Genomic DNA, 20,306 nt, shown 5'->3' with positions numbered 1-20,306 from the left:
TTTAGATGGTTATTAATAGATGTTATATTACAAAAGGTTCAGTAATTCCACAGATTTTAGAACTGCTCAGTTAAACAAATTTAAACAGATTTCTTAAATGCAACATGTCTCAGAGCCTCAATAATGCATTAGTACATGCACTCTTTTTTTGGAAGAAATATTATTCTCCAAAATTCACTTCAAGAAATGCTGTCATGAGGCTTTCATTATGAGGCAGTAGGAGGGAAAACATTCTCCTCCATTTTACATCAGTCATGGCTTTTTCTTGGACATTATCTTCACATGTAACAGCTCCAAATTAACTAATTCCAGCTCCTCTCTTTCTGGCCACAAGCACCTACCCCATTGGTTTGCTTTCACCAGTTCCACTGTAACCATTTTCCAACATCACTGAAACCCTAAGGCTCTGAGTCTCCTAATCTCTCCCAATCAATCACCTTCTCATTTCTTCTCTTCTTTTTCTAACTGAGATGCCATGACACATCATTTCACTGACACTTTTGCCAATATTCTAAATTCCCTTGCTCTCCTGTCTCTTTGTTGTCCCCAGGCAGCAAACCCTAATGGTGGATCGAATCAACTTTCTGCATTCAGCAACTCACCACTGCTGGGAAGAATCACATGATTATTACTTCAAAAGAGCCCTAAATATCTGACATACTATGAAATTTCTCTGGCCAACTCACTTCTTAACTCTCCCACTGCCGTTGTCAACCATTTCAAACCTTTCTTACTTTTCTCGTGTCTAAAACCACCTTGTTCTACCCTCTACAGCTTCTTTAGAAGGAAGCTACAAGCCAGCAACTCCTTCAACTTCCCTTTTCAAACCTACAAATCCATTCCTTCTCTTCCTATGGAAACATGAAGCTGTCTCTCTCCCACCAAGGGTGACCACTCTACTTGTACCTCATCCCTTCCTGTCCTCCCAAGGACTTTACACCTTAAAAAAAACCTAATAGATTTCTCTTTGATGTACTGTCCCATCAGCTTTTATATTTAAGTTGCTCTCATAGGAAAACAAGTAAGAGAAAGGAGGTGGGAGAGAGAAATGAAGAGAAGAAAGGATGAACCTTTCCCTTTTCCACACATCCTGCTCCAGCTACTGCTTGCTCTTTACAAAAAAAAAAAAAAAATCCCTAGAAGAGTTATCTATGTAAGCTAGAAATCTCAGGACCAAGTCTCTATTCCTATACAATAGGCACTAATCTGTTTAAATTAATAAAGCATCCATTGCATATACTGGTATTTTCATAAATTCATTCACTATTTCATCATTAGGCAATAAGCAGAGCAGAATCAATAAGTGATGAAGAGCATACTGGCCTAGAACAGTCAATATGTAACTCCAAATATCATACTTACTATCAGGAAGAACTCTGATTAGGTGTCATCATCCAAACTACAATTTTGCAGCTGAAAATTTAGAGTGGGTATTCATCAAGTAACCATATCAATGGTTTCACAAAATTATTAACGGTACAATAATAGTACAATAATTCTAAATATTTAAAATTGTATTTTTTATTAAGCAAAATTATTACATGGGAGAAAAAGTTTAGAGATAATGAGAATTTGAAAATTCCCTAAATCCCCTTGTTCCTACTGAGTTCTCCAGAGATTTTATAACTAGCGTTGTCTATCTCTGTCCTTACAGAGGAAACCTTAATTTATACCTATTGTAAATGCACATAGAAAATATAATAACAAAGAAAGTATAGCCCAGAAACACTAATCATATTTTCATCCATCAGTTTGAAGTAAAAACTCTGTATAGCTCTCTGAGTACAGAGATGACTGAACCTCAAAATAAGGTCTTTCCAGGAAGGTTTCCTGTAGTTATCTCACTCAGAGCAAAATTTCATGAAGATTCTAATAAAAGTACCTGAAAGGTTATACATGGTGTTTAAATTTTTATTCCTGATGAATTTTTTACCCCACAACATTCTTTTTGGCTTTGATTATATACTTTCTATTTCAATATATAACTAGAGTTAAGAAGTGATTTGTTCAATTGGAGTGGCAGCCCTAAAAATTGAGAGGCTATATTTTATTAAAATAATGGCCAAAGGGAATGTCAAATGTCTTGACTAAACTTCCCTAGGTTTGCCTGACCTACACATTTTAGAAAGCACAGCTTTTTTTTTTTTTTTTTTTGTAGTATGCGGGCCTCTCATTGCTGTGGCCTCTCCCGTTGCAGAGCACAGCCTCTGGACATGCAGGCTCAGCGGCCATGGCTCACGGGCCCAGCCGTGCCGCGGCATGTGGGATCTTCCTGAACCGGGGCACGAACCCGTGTCCCCTGCATCGGCAGGCGGACCCTCAACCACTGCGCCACCAGGGAAGCCCTGAAAGCACAGCTTTTAAAGGCACCATGATTGTTCTTCACTGTCTTCATTCCTTAGGCAAGCTAACTCTTCTGTTTCAAGATACACATTGGAAATATTTTCTCCTTGCCAAGCATTAACTTCCTACCTTACAAGTGGCTGCAATGTGTTTTATCTGAGATTCAGAAAAGTTTATACAGAAGAAAATTTTCTTATAAAGGAGAAGGAAAGCTGATACAAATATTTGTAATGTCTGGTAGCAATCAGATGGATTCACAACTTCTCAGGATGGGTAAGGAAAAGAGGAAGTGGTTTATAGCCAATCTAGGTCTATTTAACACAAATAGCTATGCTCAAAGGTACATAGCAAGCTCAGCAGTTATTTTGTTTTGTTTCGTTTTTACATATCCAAGAGAATTAGAATACTACTATATAGGTGTAGGGCATTTGATTCTAATCATACTTTCATGGCCTTAGACACAGCAAAAATTTTTCCAGAGCCTCAAAAGACTATTTAGCCATATTCAGAGATTCTCAGAAGACAAAATTCTCAGAAGACAAAAAATGAAAGCATTTCACCCCCACCCCCGCTTAAGTCATGATAAGCTCACAATTCACATTTAAAATTCAAAGAGCATAAAGAACTTTATATCTAATGGATATGAAGCTGAAAGAAGACAGGCATTATATTGAAAATTAGAAAAAGTAAGACAAAAATATCAATGATTTCCTTGGCCATAGAAGTCACTGAAATTATACGATTAGTCTGTAATATTTCTAATTCAGAATACCTTTGCATAGCTATACTTTATTCCAAGTAAAAACCTAATCTTTTATCGGTACTACTCAAATTGTAGTATAATATCTATGGAACTGACTGACAGATACATAATATTTTCATTTGAAATAATACCAGGAGAAACAGCAATTCAATAAAGGATGAATCTTAATTAAACAATAATCCTTTTTATCAAAGGATAAAGAAAAAAGATTATCTCACCAAAAAAAAATTTTTTTTTGATCTTAAAAAGGAGTCTGGAATTTTCCTCTCATTAAAAAATAAAACAAACAAACAAACAAACAAAAAAACTACCAGATACAATATGAAAGCATTATCATAAGTACCTTAGCCTACTCTCTTTCTGCTTCATGTGATAAAATAAAGCACATGAGTTAATGGAGGAAGATTATACAAGAACAGCAGATAATTAGGAAGTACTCTATCAATGGATGAAAGACCACTGACACCCACAATGATCAATCTCAACATTGGGATAGAGGTCCAACTAAAATATACTTTATTTTCCACAGATCACTATCCTAACTTTTCCTTCCCTCTGAAACTTAGCCACCTGAAAGTGCTGATAGAAAAAAAAAAAATTAACTATATAACCGTCTCTGCTTATTCCTTGTTATCCACTTGCTTCTCGTGTCACTGAAATTTTAATTTGCTCTCCCACATGATCTCAATGTTGCTAAACCCACTGGGTACTTCATTTGACTTTCCACAGAACGTTTCCCTGTTGACGACTCCCCTCTTTTCCCTAGGCTTCAGTAACATCACTGCCTCTTGGTTTTCCTCCTATCTGTCTGGTTGTTCCACTTCATTCTCCCTTACAACATCCTTTTTCTTTGCCTGCCCCAACATTACCATCCTTGGCGCTCCTCTCTTGCCCCCCCCCCAAATCAAACACATTTATCTCTATCACTTCAATTATCATCTGCATGCTGCTGATGCCCAAAAGCTACATCTCTAGGCCAGACCTCCAACTAGAACTCATCATCCTTCCCCCAGTTCAATCTGCTTCTATTCCTATGAACCTTTCTTTCGTGGCTAGCGCCAACAACTACAGAATTCTGAAGGCAGAAATCTGGAGGTCAATCTTGGTATTCCTTCTCCCTCATATCCATATCCAATCAGTCACCAAATTCAAAAGTTTGTAAAATATCTCTAAAATCAGCCCCTTTCTTTCAGGACTCCCTGATGTGACTTCAGTTCAGGCACCAGCATTACTGCCCTCGATTGTTCTTTGCTCCTGTTCTCTATAAAGCCCCCAGAGTGGCCTTTGTAAAAAGGTAAATCAGACCATTTCACTCTGCTGCTTACTATCTTGAATGGCTCCCCCACTAAGTTCACAATAAAATCCCAATTCACACAAAAAGTTTTTTCTATAATATAGCTCCTACATACTTATTCAATCCCATCTCTCTCCACTTAACTTTTCATACCTATAATATGGTCATATATAAATACTGAAGATTTAGAATGCACCATATTTTCTTTTACTTAAGTGATACATGATACTTCTTCCTTTTCCTGAAATACTATTCCAATATTTTTCTTTTTTTTTGCCCTGTCCACCTCTTATTCCTTCTTCAGGCCCAAAGCAGACTTTTATCCCGAGATCTGGCACTCTACATCAAGAGTATTCTTTTTATGTTCTCTGACAGTACCCAAGCTTTACTCTCATCACATTCTTGTTATAATTATCTGTTAACTTCACTGTTATCTGTTAACTTCAAGGAACTGTGAGCTCCTTGCGGACAAGGACTTTATCTCATTCAGCTTTGTATACAAAGCTGAGACAGTGCGTGTGGCATACCGCACTGTCCAAAATGGCCTCAACAATATCTCCATCACACATGCCCTTCTTACCATAAAGACTCTGACTCTTCTTTCACTGAGAAGTGGGGCATATGTTCTCTCCACTTGATTTTGGGCGAGTATGTGACAATGGTGAAAGGGACACTACATGACTTCTGAGGCTAGGTCATACAATCAGCTTCCTTCTGGTTTTCTTAGAACATATACTCTTGAACCTAGGCACCTCAAGCTGTAACAAACATCAAGCAACCCAGAGACAGATCTACAAGAAGATAAACAAGAGCTCAGTTGAACTTGCAGCCAGCAGCACCCAAACTGCAAGTCATGTGGGTGAACCACTTAGGAAGTGGATCCTAATGCCTCTAGTCCAACTGTTACAGTTTATGATACGTGGAACAGAGATAAGCCTTCCACACCGAACTCTTCCCAAACAGAGATTCATGAGCAAATGAATAATTGGTTGTTTTAAGCCTTTAAGTTTTGCAGTGATCTGTTACATAGCAATAGATCATCAGAATAATGCCTGTCATAAAGTACACACACAGTGGAGTATAGATATGCAAAACACATACTAACACATATACATAAAGTTTGGTGAATCAATGAATACATTTTCGAAATCAATTTTACTCCATAAGTTAGATTTGGTGGACAGAGGAGAGACTGTTGCCAAATATTTTAATTAGAATAGTTAAAGTATCTTACCTTTTTTATCATTACAAAAACTGATTCAGAAAATCAAACACAAGAAATATATAAATCAAGGTAAATGTCCTCGTAATCACCACCCAGTTCAAGAAACAGAACTTTGCCAAATACTGCAGAAGGCCTCCAGGTGACAGACAGGTCCCAGTCACAACCACCTATATCCCTCCCTCCAAGGTTACCACTATCTTGCCTTCCACAGTAAATCACTCACTTGATTATTTTTAGTTTTTAGTGTGCATCCCTAGACACTATACTTTTAGATTTGAACATTTTTAAAATTTTATTTAATGTATCTTTAAGCATCTTTTAATCAATAAGTTCTCTCCCCATCCCTATATTTTCCTTACAATTCAGCTGTTTAAAGACCCAGCCATTTTGGATGGACCTAGGGTCTGTCATACAGAGTGAAGTAAGTCAGAAAGAGAAAAACAAATATCGTATGCTAACATTATATATATATATATATATATATATATATATATATATATATGGAATCTAAAAAAAATTGGTTCTGAAGGACCTAGGGGCAGGACAGGAATAAAGATGCAGACGTAGAGAATGGACTTGAGGACACGGGGAGGGGGAAGGGTAAGCTGAGACGAAGTGAGATAGTGGCATGGACATATATACACTACCAAATAGATAGCTAATGGGAAGCAGCCACATAACACAGGGAGATCAGCTCAGTGCTTTGTGACCACCTAGAGGGGTGGGATAGGGATGGTGGGAGAGAGATGCAAGAGGGAGGGGATATGAGGATATGTGTATACATATAGATGATTCACTTTGTTATACAGCAGCAACTAACACAACAATGTAAAGCAATTATACTCCAATAAAGACGTTAAAAAAAAAAAAAAAAAAGACCCTGCCATTTGACTCAGAGTTTTCCACAGCGTGAATTTGATGATTTCATACTCATGGGGCAGTCCAACATGACCTCTGTCCTCTTTTCTACAAACTGGCAGCTAGGATCAGAGGCTAGACAACGTCTGGTTCTCTCTTTTTGTGATGTTAGCTGCTACTGATGATCAATGTCTACATCCACTAAATCATGGGGTATTGTAAAATGGTGGTATTTTTTCAAATTCTATCATTTGTTTCTCATTTATTAGTTGGAATATTTCTATAAAAAGATGCTTTCCCTCATCAATTATTTGGTTAATCAGCAATTATCTGGTAATACAGTTCATATAGGAAAGGCAGGATAAATGTTTAACTGTTTTATATGGATATATTTTTTAAATTCAAAGTCTTTGAAACAAGAATTACAAACAAATCAAGATAAGTTTAAATATACTCATTAATGGAATAATAACAATGATGGTGGTGATTAAGGTAAATATAATCAAAGCGAATATATAACAAACTTTTTTAAAGGGCCCTACATATATTAACTCACATAATCCTCACAAACAACTTCATCAGACAAGTACTATTATTTTCTCTTTTTTAAAGATGAGGACACTGAAGCACAGTTAGTAAATGACTGAAACAAGATAGAGGCATGGGTAATGTCTTTATCAGCATTTAAAGGTGGTCCAGAAATAAACATACACATATTCTCAAGTTCACTGATGTATTTCTATGGAGTCTTATAGGGTTATCTCCATTTAGCACCATGATGTTTAGCTATGTGACAAAGAGAAATGATTCCATAAAAAACTTAGAAAGTGGATAATCAAGGGCTGACGCTACACTAAACCTAGCCCTACTTATCTATAACTCTTTTAAATTCTTTTCCTTGGTCATCTTCAACTTCCCATCTCTCTTTGGATGGGAAGTTTTAATTCAAGTACATGTTTTAAGTTTTTTTCTTATCCCTAATTTGTCCAAATTCCTAATATGAAATTCAGTATACCAAAGTTCTTTTTCTGACTTAAGAAAATTCGTATTTACTTTTCTGGCTTAAAATAAGTTATTCCACCTTGGGCTTCAATTAAACTTATATTACAGTACCTAATGCACTGATATAAGCTAATAACTATGTTATTATAAAGATAAATTATAATTATTATTTTGCAAAGGTTAACATGAGAAATTGGCTCTAAAATCTTTCATTGCAATAAAGTTTTCTAAATGTCTGCTGAGATAGAAAGTTCCAAAGATACTACATAAAGTAATAATCTCTGTATCAGAACAAGGTATTTTAACTGGGTCTCTACAATTTAATGTATATAGATATTTGCTCTACCATTTACTCATGTTTACTTGTAAAAATTATTCTTCAGAAGTCCATTTATTTGAATTACAAAAATACCATAATACTGGAAAAGATTTTAAAGAAAAATCAAGATACATAAATTAGATACTGGCTTGCATGTTATACATACTTCTCATTATTTTAAAGCTTTTACACAAGAGTGAACGAGTAAAATGTATAACAGAAACTACACCAGCCAATGGATACTTAGCAAATCAATTCAACCAGCAAAGTACTCAAGCACACTGAATCATCTGACTGGTAAAGATTCTTGAAAAACTAAGTTTAAGTAAAACTGTATTTTTAAAGATTCAAATCTGCTAGAAATAACTTTGGTTATAGAGTTTATCCTTAAATTCTTATAACCTTAACAAAAAGCGTCGTTACTTAGATAATATTAGTGTAAAAAATTAAAAAGAACTCATTATTTTGAAATGCATGTTGAAGAGAGATAAAGAAATGAAACAAAGTAGGTTGCACAGATACAACGCTAATCATTTGGCCTAATACTAACCAGAATGCATAAGAGTATAAAGACAATGTTTTCTTAACCAGTTTTGCTTTTACATTAACGATACTTATATAAACCAGGACAGAAAAAAATGTACAAGTACATGGATTAAATCTCATGTGACTAGTCTGGATGAGACCTATTACTGATACAATTTCATACTTCTCCCTTCAGTAGGCATGTACCAGTTTATTAAAATTCATCTGACAGATAAATATAAGAATGTAATTTCACCAGAAATGCAACATGTAGTTCTCTTAAATAAGACATTTGGTACAGATTTAAATGAGAAATCTGTGTGGGATGGCTATTCGTGATTAGCTAACTGGACTGTTCAAGTACAGTTATTACATTTACCAAATAATAATACATTTTCACTTGAGACTTAAATAATATTATCACTTTCTTCATACTAAGGGTAAATAAGTATACCAACGAAGAATGTCAATCTTCACAAATATAAATAATTAAATACAAGTCATCAAGATAAAAAAGGGATATTCTACTACATAGAATTACCTCAAACATAGAGAAAGTATTCAATATACTTTTAGACATTGCATTATGAAGTTGCTATGATAGTCCATGAAAATTTACAAACTATTACTAATAGGCCTACAAATGTATTTTCATATACAATTCTCAATTATACAATTTCCTAAACATTCATTACCATTCCCTGACTACTGACAAATGTTTATTTTGGCATGTAATATTAAAAATAAATTTTTAAAAATCTAAAAACTATATTTAAAATCTGCCTTTTTGAAAAAGAAACTATATTACCTAAAAAGACATGCTTAATGTTTTTGCCATAAAAGCAATAAAAAGATTAAAATAACAAATTACCAGCAATATTATATTGGCTGGCACATTTTTTTCTCTAAAGGGCTGGACAGGAAATATTTTAGGCTCCTGGGTCACATGGTGTCTGTCACCCCTACCCAACTAGGCTGAAGCCTGTGTTCCAATAAAACTTTATTATGGACACTGAAATCTGAATTTCATATAAATTTTACATATCACAAAGTAGTCCTTCTTTCGATTTTTTTCAACCATTTAAAAATGTAAAAATAATTCTTAGCTCATAAGCCACCCAAATATAGACAGCAGGCCAGATTTGGCCCATGGGCCATAATTTTCCAACCCCTATTATGTCACTTAAATTACAGAAACTATACAACAAAGGCTATATAAGCAGTTGTCAAGAGGACAGATTCTACAGTCAGACTGGGGGCATTCGAATTCTAGCTCTCCTACTTGCAATCTATATCAAGTTGCCTAACTGTCTGTACATCAATTTCTTTCTCTATAAATTGAGAATAATAATAGTACTGCCTATTCAGAATAATAATAGTTCTGCCTAATAGGGTTGCTGTGAGGATTGAATGTGGCATGAAAAGGACTAAGCAAAGCTCCTAGCACCCAATAACTAGTTAACCCTCTCTAAATATGCTGCTGCTGCCATAATCAAAACACAGGAAAAGTTCTATCTCATAAAAGTACACATTATAATATGCAAAGGCATTCTACTTCCAAATGTCCACAGGCAAAATTAGAGAAAAATCTTTTAAAAAATAGTTATAGTTATAACATTTCAGAACTGGGAGATACCATAAAACTAATCTTGTTTCACCAGAAGTTCAAAGATGTTTTTGGTTCAAGTCTGAGTTAAAGTCAAAACCAGGGCTAGAATCAAGTGTCTCCATCTGTATTATGAGACCAGAAAGTCCTGTGTTTATTGTATCTTTGTAGCAATTTTGTAGACATTTATTGACCAAAATTTAAACAACATTCCTTTCTGAGGGGTTTGGAAAAGAGTATTTGGGAAGTATGAGGTCAGGGGCTGGCAAAAACTACTCCAGGCAGACAAAATAGCACAGTGATTAAAAGCAAAAATTTGGTATCAAAGCTGGATTTAAATTTTGCTGCTTGACCCACATAACCTTGGGCTAGTTTATGTAATATTTTGGGGAGTCACAGAATAGGTACTCAAAAAATATTTGAATGAAAGGCCAAAAGAACTAGGCTTCTCTCAAAGTTAAGGGTCTCACCCACAACCAAAGCTTCAACTTTTGAAAACTTTCTTGATAATTAAAGAGAATAATACACAGCTGTAATGGGTTGGATGTGACACCCTCCCCCAAAAGATATGTCCACCCAGCACCTGTAAATGTGACCTTTCTTGGAAAAAGCATTTCTGCAGATACAAGTAAATTAAGGATCTCAAAATGAAATCTTCCTGGATTGTCCAGGTGGGTCCTAAATCCAAAGACAAGCTTCCTTATAAGAAGACTTAAACAGAAGAGGAAAAAACACAGAAGAGAAGGCAATGTGAAGAAGGGAAACAGAGATTGGTGTGATGTGTCCACAGGTCAAGAAATGCCAGGGTTTGCCAGTAGCCAACCACCAGAAGCTACGAGGGAGACATGGAACTGTTCTCTCTCAGAATCTCCAGAAGGAACCAACTCTGCAGACACCCTGATTTCTAACTTCTGGCCTCTAGAACTGTGAGAGAATAAATCTATGTTGCTTTTAAGCCAGCAAGTTTGTGGTAATTTGTGAGAGCAGTCCTGGGAAACTAATATACAGCTGACAAAGAATCACTGAATATTTACCTTGTAAAGTGATCATCAGCTACTCTAAACATCAAAAAAAAAAAAATCACCCTTATATGAATTCTATTCATCAGGAAAACTGGTTAAAAATTGCATTATTCTCATAAATTCTATACAGTGAGATTAAAATGTGCATATATGCATTTTTTATTGTTCATTTCCCACTCCAGGTTTTAGAACCTAATCTCTGACCAGAGACAAGGTTGCTGACCAGCAACACCTTGCCCCCAAATCCACTATCAGAAGTACAGCTGCAGTCCCAAAGACAGTTTTTCTCAAAAGGAACCTTGATAACTCCAGAAACTATACAGCAATATGCACAGCTCAGCAGTAGCAAGGTCACAGGACTGTCTCCCTCTGGCTCTTCATTCATTTACAGTACAGTAGCTGGAACAGTGGCTAACTTTTTTATTTGCTTTGCTAGCATCTATTTTCATACTAATTACCATATGCGGTTTTCACATTTTGGGGTCCAATATTGTTTCCGATAATAAGGTGCCAGCAAAGAAAGAAGGAATTTCAAAGGCAACCAACTACTAAGAAAAAAAAATAAGTTGATTAGTATAAGTTTACACAGATAGGACATGTAGTAAAAAGATTAACATTGAAAACAAGTATAAAAATTACTGGGCCATAGTCCTTATTCTATCACACTTTTTTCATGTTTTATATAGAATCAGCGTTAGAAGGAATCTTTCAAGCTAGAGAATTTTCTACTTCAACCTTTTCACTCATAACAGTTGAGAAAATGGAAATCAGAGTAGGTAAGATGACTTGACTCATGACACACATATGATGACAAAGCTAACTCCTTTTTCCACTGTAACACATGGCCTAGATTACATCCACAAAGTCAACCAAATGCTGGGCATTGGTCACTCATTCAAAAATTTAGGGTGGGGTGGGGAGGAAAGGCTCTAATGACATTAAAGTAGAAACGTTACACTGAAACAATTACTACATTCAAATTTATAACATTTAGTATAAAACTGTTGTTCATTTACACCCAAAAAGATGCACTATTTTGAATACCATATCTCAAAGAATGTAATAAAAACAGAAAAAGACCAGTAAATCTTAATCAAAAATAATTATAAGACTGAGGAATGCTGCTAATATGAAGATATACTCTCACACACACACACATGTGCACACACACACATACACACACACACACCGCCATTTGGGACCCGAAATGGTGAAATGTTAGATATGATTGAAATTGTATCTGTATCAGACAGATACAATTATCTTTTTTTTTTTTTTCACTAAAGATAAAACACTAAGATAGGGGAGAGGCCTTTGAATACAGATACAGGAAAGTTTGGATCCACATGTCAGAAATGCTTCATTCAGTGCCTAAAAATTCATTAAATCTCAAAGTAGTGAGAACCCAAATGATTTTAAGTATTTTCAAATACATGAATAAAACATCACTATTGCTAAAGTTTTAGGGGCTATGTCAAAGAAGACAGTCATAATACACTGCTTGAAGTCTCTGTGAAAAAAATATTGACATGCTTAGAAAATGGCCCTAACACTGAAGGTAGCTAACATTTATTGAGCACTAACTATGTGCCAAGCACCACGGACCCTGTCCATGAAGTCTTCTGTACATTTAATCATCTATAACACTATATAGCAGGTCCTGTTAGCCTCACTTCATAGATTAGAAAGCCAAAGTTTGGAGTGGGTAAATAACTTTTGCAAGGACAATAAGAAGTTCTTACTCAGAATACTAATTCTTACACTCAAACCTGTAACGTAATCTAAATCACATCATTTGTTCTCTTCCCTATACTGATTGGGTGGCAACAATATAATTTATAGAACCAAAGGATTAATATCTAGAATTGTTTTAAATCAGCTTCAGCCCTCTAAGAATTATATACAGATTCAAAAAATTACCAACAAATTGTCTTAAGGCTTTAAAGGTACAAAATAAAATCAAATAGCTAATTATCATATCTTAATGCATAGAAATTAATACTTTTTAAAAGAATAACTTCCTTTAAAACTAAATGGCACTAATGAGATGCCTTATTTGACCATATCTTTAAAAAAGATTATCTTCACAAATCAAATTTGTATTTCTGTTTTGTTACATAGTTCAAAATGAACATAATCTGGCCTTATCTTGCTGAGTCAAAACTATAAGACTCCATTTTGGAATTTCTTCTATCTGTATTTTGTGCCTTTTTTTTTTTTTTCCAGATTCCTCCCTTGGTGTTAAAATATGGGTTATCGGGCTTCCCTGGTGGCGCAGTGGTTGAGAGTCCGCCTGCCGATGCAGGGGACACGGGTTCGTGCCCCGGTCTGGGAAGATCCCACATGCAGCAGAGCGGCTGGGCCCGTGAGCCATGGCCGCTGAGCCTGCGCGTCCGGAGCCTGTGCTCGCAACGGGAGAGGCCACAACAGTGAGAGGCCCACGTACCGCAAAAAAAAAAAAAAAAAAAAAAGGGTTATCACTTACTGCTACTGACAATTCTTGATTCCACTCCTCCCCCTCTCCTCCACCACCCCATGCCTGCACTCGCTATTTACCATTTGCTCTTTCTAATCTACAGTACACTGAGAAATCATGAAAATAAGTTCATTAGAACTGCTTCTAAATAAGAGTAGAAAATTCTAAGATTCTTTCTGATCTTTATTATGTGAACTTAGTTACATTCATCTGTGAAATCCAAATAGATCATTTTTTCTCCTACTTCTAGTTTCAGAGTAGAGGTCACAGAAAGAATGACCTATGGAGAAACTGGGTGTTTTTCTATTTGTTTCTAAGTGTAAAACTCTACCTGCACGCCTTAAATTTGGGTAGTATTTCCAGGTTTTTACTACCATCCTGGAAGAAGGTATTGCCAAATCTCCTAGTCTCTATTCAGTTTTCATTTTGCTTGAGCTCTGTGGAAGGCAGATTTCTCATATGGTCTCTAAAGTTCCCACCCCTTCGCATGCACATCCTGCATTATCACTAGGACAGTGATATGGTGGATTTCACGCCCATGATTAGGTTATGTTACATGGCACAGCTGACTGTAAGAAAGGGAGAATATTCTGAGTATGCCTGACCCAATCAGGTGAGCCCTTAAAAGAGACTGGCCTCTTCCTGAAGGCAGAGACTTAAAGCTTAAGAGAGATTCAGTGTGAGGAAGATTCTCCATTGCCGGAGGGGACTACATGGCAAGGTATTCTGGTGGCCTCTGCAAGCTAAAAGTAGCGTCCAGTTGTCAGCCAGCAAGCAAACCAGGACCTCAGTCCTCAAATGCAAGGAACTGAATTTTGCCCCAACCACATGGGCTTGAAGAGGACCCCCATGCTTCAGATGAGAATGCAGCCAGCCAACACACTGACTTTGACATCATGAGACCCTGAGCAAAGAGTTGGGCCAGGCCTGGACAACACAGAACTGGACCCACAGAACTGTGAACTAATAAACAGGTCCTGTTTGAAGCCAGTAAGTTTGTGGTGATTGGTAACACAGCACAGAAAACTAATCCAAGCTTTCTCAGCATTTGTGTCTTACTGATGGCTCCTTTCCTGAAATGCTTCTTTGTGTGACTCTCCTCTTTCCTCTCTCTTGTCCCTCCTTAGTCTCCATTGTGAGCCTTACTTGCTCTACCCACCCAGTTCCCCAAGCTTCTGGTCTTAGCCTTTTCCTCATACTGTACCATCTTCCTGTGTGATCACTCTCATTTTTTAACAAATGTTTGTTGAACAACTACAGTATTCCAGACGGTAATGCAGGCTCTAGGGAGCTATCAGTGAAAAAGCAAACAGAAAAAAACTCCTGCTCCTGTGGGGTGCTCACTGATTCTACGATAACCAAGAGAGCCTCGTCTCCTGTGTTTCAGACTCAAATCACCAGCAGTTTTTTAGGAAACTCAGACTCAGAGAGGTGAGGTAACATGTCTAAAGTCCCTCATTCTGGACTTAATCTCAAATACATCTTATTCTTAAATATTCTGAAACTGTTTCCTCAACTGAAACCTCACTTCTTCACCCCCTTCACTCCTAGGTCTATTGCAACCTAACCTCCTTCCTCCCCCGTCCACAGAAACAATTCTCTTTGAGCTCACTAAGGACCTCTTAAGTTGCCAAAATCACAGAAAGCTTTTCAGCCTTATCTATCTCTCCACTGCACTGTTCACTCTTTTGTTCTTGTATCTTTCAAATTACCCTACTTTCTTCTTTTTCTCTCACTCCTTCTTTAATTACACTGGACACTCCCAAGTCTTAATCTCCAGCTTCAGAAGGACATCCCAAACTGCCTGCTAATCATCTCTACAAGAAAGTTCAGGACACCTCAAATTTTAAACATCCCAAACTGAAATCACTCGCTCCCATCGGCCTGCTCCTACTGCTCTGGGCACTTGGTGAGCGGAGCCAGTATGACCTCAGTCACCTATGGTAGCCACCCTCCACTCCACCTATGTCTCTCCCTCTCACTCGCTCATAGAGCCAGTTAGTCACTCGTTCCTCCTCACTTAACACCACCTCCCCCAAATCATACTTGCTTTTTTTTTCCTTAATAATTTATAAAATATAAACTAACACTTGACCAAAATCTAAGTTAGATGGTAAAGTTTACATGAACTATCAGCTAACTGTGGAGTTCAAAAATTTAATGTTTGCAATAAGTATTCTGTGCTTATTGCAAAGATGAATAATGGCATAGATTTGTGATTAAGTAGAGAACTATAATTTTAAAATAAGCAGTATTTTGCCTACCACTTTTTATAACCATTCTTAAAAAAAAATACATGGTTTACTACTGGGCTTAAAGTATTCTTAACCTTTGAAACAAGGCCATATTCTGGAACAATTTTTTCATCAACAGGTCTTCTTCTTTTTTTTGTTTTTTACATCTTTATTGGAGTATAATTGCTTTACAATGGTGTGTTACTTTCTGCTTTATAACAAAGTGAATCAGTTATACATATACATATGTTCCCATCCACCCTCCCTATCCCACCCCTCCAGGCGGTCACAAAGCACCGAGCTGATCTCCCTGTGCTATGCGGCTGCTTCCCACTAGCTATCTACCTTACGTTTGGTAGTGTATATATGTCCATGCCTCTGTTCCCTTCATCCACAGAGAGCCCATCATCAGCAAGCCATAAGAGTCTTCATTTCTCAAGCTCAATTCCATAAGATGCTCATGTATCTTAAATACATGTTAACTTAAACACAAAGGAAAAGCTAACCTTTCACTGGGTGAAATAATGCAATAGCTAAACCATGTAACCGAGGATTTATGGAATTCTAGTAAACAGTAACTCGAATGGTGTCTCGATTATACCTGGAAACATATAGTTATGATAGGAATTCACTTACAAGATTTAGCTTTATCTAATGAAGTATTTGCCCTTGGTTCCATAATCACTTAAAGTGAATTAGCAATAATACATTCTGCAATCTACTTTTGTGTGTTTTGTTAATTCAAGATTATTTTGTGAGGGGGCAAAGAGAAGCTTTAAGGTGGCCAATGCTTTCTTGCTACCACCAAACAAAACAAGAAACAGCAATTTTTACTGATTATTGCAGGATATACACCTCTATAATATTAGAAATTTAGAAATACTTTACCTGCTGTGATTGAGTAAAAAAGCTAAAAAATATTTCATGCCATTCCCCTTTCACCAGTTTCCTCAGGGCTACTAGAGTCTATATTTTGGGATGAATTTTCAACATATAGCCAATGTTTTCAGATGTCTCTAAGTATGTTTCTTAATCAGAATAAAGTTTATATAATATTTTTTAAATACATAGAAAAGCATAACAAAAAGTAAACTATAAAGACCCCAGGGATTATTTGGCTAAATGACTAGATACAGAGCCTAAAGTATTCACCTATCATTCATCCTTTTGGTTTATTTTATAATTTTGACCATACTTTCTACCACTTCCACTCTCTCTCATCCTCTTAAGAAAAAAGCAAAAACAGTTTTAATAGATGTATACTTTCAAGGCAGATGCCATACAAAAATTACATCATTGATAGCTAGAATAAATCATTTTTTAGAAATTGAGCATATAAAGCAATAACCTAAAATTATAAAATTAGCAAGGACAATCTGAAGTATGTACAATTACCTTGTTTTCTCTTAACATATGTAAAATTTGCCCTTAAAATCCTGAAATCTTTGTTTTTGTCCTCATGAAAAAGATTGTCCTACAATAAATCTCAAGAACTCACCAAATTAACTACTTTCATAAATACTGTTATCATATCACCAAACACTGAAATACATATATAACTTTAAAACATCTTGTGACACTCTGTCAATCTGCAGAGGCAATTAAGTCTTCCAAATAATTCAACCAGAAACTAGAGAGCTGGGGGGGAGGGAGAATACCATGCCTTCAAAATATAGATATTTATAAAAGCAAAATGTGATAGCCAGATTTGTTAATATTAGAATCAATAACATCTATTGACGCATTAAAATTATTCTACCTTAATAATCTTAGTGCTACACAAGCTCCTGTGGAGGCAAGCACCTTCTAAAACATACAAACAAATAAATAATAACAGTGAAAATAGCAGTACTATTCCAAGTCACATTTTTCTATTTTCACTAAAATTTTACTTATTCCTTCAGTCAGAATTGCACTAAACTATATGTGGCAAAAATATGTCTAAAACTAACCTAACCAAATAAGGTTTTGTGTTTCTTATAAAACAGGAAAGTAAGCAGTCCAGAGCTGATGCCAGAAACTCAAGAGGAACAAGGGCCAAGGAGCTCTCTTCCACCTTTAAGAGAAATTCTCTTAACCTAAACTTGCTTACTAGCTACCATCCCTCGGTCAATACTATTTTTTGATTGATGAACATAGAAACTAAGATTTTGGATGGATCTTCCACATGAATGCTAAAGTCATCCCAAATACCTATGGGTAGAAAAACAGACAATGAACCAGAGAACATATTCTTTGATAAATGAAGAGGAATGACCAAAAACATGAAAGAATTCACCAGTGAGAAGGAGTAAATGTAGTACAACCAAACCCCACAAGCCTTGAAAACACAGAGGCTTTCACATCAAGTGAAGGAATACAAAAGGCAGTATTAAGGAACACTTCTCAACACTGAGTTATACTGGATATGAGAGGATGAATCCTCTCTTGAAAAGGAAGTTTGCTTACCAGAATAAGATTCCAGGGGGCACAGTAAAAAATTTTTGAAAAGATGAGAGTTGCATGAGGATGCTTAAGGGAAGTGAAACTACAGTAAAGAATGAATCTGCCATATACAACACAGAATTAATATGACACTAATTGACAGAGGGAGCAGATGGCTAGCGACAGCAACATGGGGGGCAAAAGTTTAGCAGAAGACGACAAACTAGGCCTGGACCTTTTACCAGAATCTGACTTTCTGGTAAAAGGGGATGGCTCCTGCCTAAAATGAACACTTATGAGTCAGTATGTATCTTACGGTGATAAGGATTCACTGGAAACATCATAAAATAATATCAGAGAGCAAGAACCAAAGAAGTCAGAACACCCTATGAAAGGAGGATAAATAGTGACTCCATAAGAATACAGGACCCTCCTTTAATCAATTCAGGTACAGAATCATCACATAAGCTAGTAGAGGTGGATCTGAATATGTGTGTGTCTGAGTGGGTATAGTAACATCTGACTAAGCAGACTGATGATAAATGTTTAAATGCTTAAAAGTATATTTATAGATTTATCATAAGTCTAAAAGATCTCATTGTATTTAGGCCAGCATTAGCTAATAACCAAAGATAAATTATTACAGTTATGGGTGGAAGTTCACAGGTATGAGAGTTCAACAAGTATCTACTTGAAGACAGTGTGCATACCTATACTTAATGTCTACTTGAGGATGGTGCCTGATAGCCATCAACACAAAAACTCTTACTCTGTTTACTTTAGGATAGTGTAGGAATAATGCATGACAATGTAGAAATTTATATAATAGTTAAATAACAAAATTTTAACCTTTTCCAGTTTATTTTGAAAACATGCAGCATAGCTGACACAAAAGATAAAAATTAAGAGGATTAAAAACAATTTCAAGAACAGTAAATAAAAAGCATAAAGTTCTTTTGCAAAAACAACAAGAGATATACAAAAAATACAAATACAGAGAAATGTCAAATAAAGATCATAAAATATATCAGGAAATGAAGAGTGAAAAGGAAGCAGGACTTTATTTTAAAGCTACAGAAAATTAGAGTTGTACAAGTCACTAGCTAGCTACATGAGCCACTAATTATCTAGGGCTTCAGGTACATTGTTATGTATAAAATGATAGATTAGACAAGATGACACCAATGGATTCTACATCCTGTAACATTTTTATGACTCCTTAAATCAAGACAACACAAAACGTACAAATATAAGGAATGATTCTTATACTTATGAATAGTGCTTACCCAATGACTATAAGACACTAATATTTAGAACACCATAACTTAAATATTGAATTTAGTAACATTAAAACAGGAATTACATGTCTATTAAACTCTCTTCAAATATAAAAGAAAAAATATATAAGGCTACATAATCATCAAATGTTCTTTTTTGACATTTACCATTCTTATTTGAAGGCCAGAACTTGTTTTTCCTAATATAGTGAATCTAGAAGAATGACAGCCTAAAATATAGGGTCATTAATTAAGGGACTTGCTGGATATAGGCAATTAAATTTAAACTACAAAATAACATGTAAACATAATCCTTTACTAACAACAGATTTAAGATAGGACTCCATTCCTTTTATTTATAGAAATGATATGCTATGCACTAAAATACTACAAAAATTAGTGTGTTCCAGGTTTCTAAATTAAACTGTAAGAATTGATTATAAAATTAGTACTAACTATACAGTTATATATCATTGTAAAAAGCTTTATCAGGTATTATCACCAATTTTTTAATACCAATCAAGAAAAATATTATTTTCCTTTGCTGACAGAAATTGAAAATAAGAAGGTAAAATTGGGCTCACCAGCCAGGAAAGAAACTGAAATCAGGAAAAAAGAAATCTTAATAGCATCACAGATTTTAAATTGAGCAATGATTCTCCTCAGATATCCAACAAAACTGCACTCTTTTCCCTTCCCATGTTTTGGAATAGTAGAAAGCACATATTTTTCTCAAATCTGAGAGGTGAATAAAGGAAACAAATAAAATAAAATGAAAATGGAAAACAAGCCCCTGTCATTTTTTAATGGGCTTGGCTTGACATCTGAGTGACAGAATTCCTTCAAAAGAATTTTGTCTACTATCATATTCAGAAGTCAAGAGAAAATATTCTTCCCATTTATAAAGAAGCAGTATAAAACAGATGATCTGTTGGACT

The 20,306-nt window shown here is 35.6% G+C and overlaps 1 protein-coding gene across 15 annotated transcripts in view; it reads right to left on the bottom strand.

The window, feature by feature from the left end:
* Positions 1 to 20,306, bottom strand: part of FER (FER tyrosine kinase) — a 476,299-nt gene that overhangs the window by 266,389 nt on the left and 189,604 nt on the right. The window lies entirely within an intron of this gene.

This window comes from Delphinapterus leucas, chromosome 3 (genome assembly GCF_059928025.1).
Source record: "Delphinapterus leucas isolate spDelLeu-1000000601 "Yukka" chromosome 3, BTC_Dleu_Yukka2, whole genome shotgun sequence".
Taxonomy (NCBI): domain Eukaryota; kingdom Metazoa; phylum Chordata; class Mammalia; order Artiodactyla; family Monodontidae; genus Delphinapterus; species Delphinapterus leucas.
The sequence above is the reverse complement of the archived record's forward strand: the minus strand, read 5'-3'. Positions and strand labels throughout refer to the sequence as shown.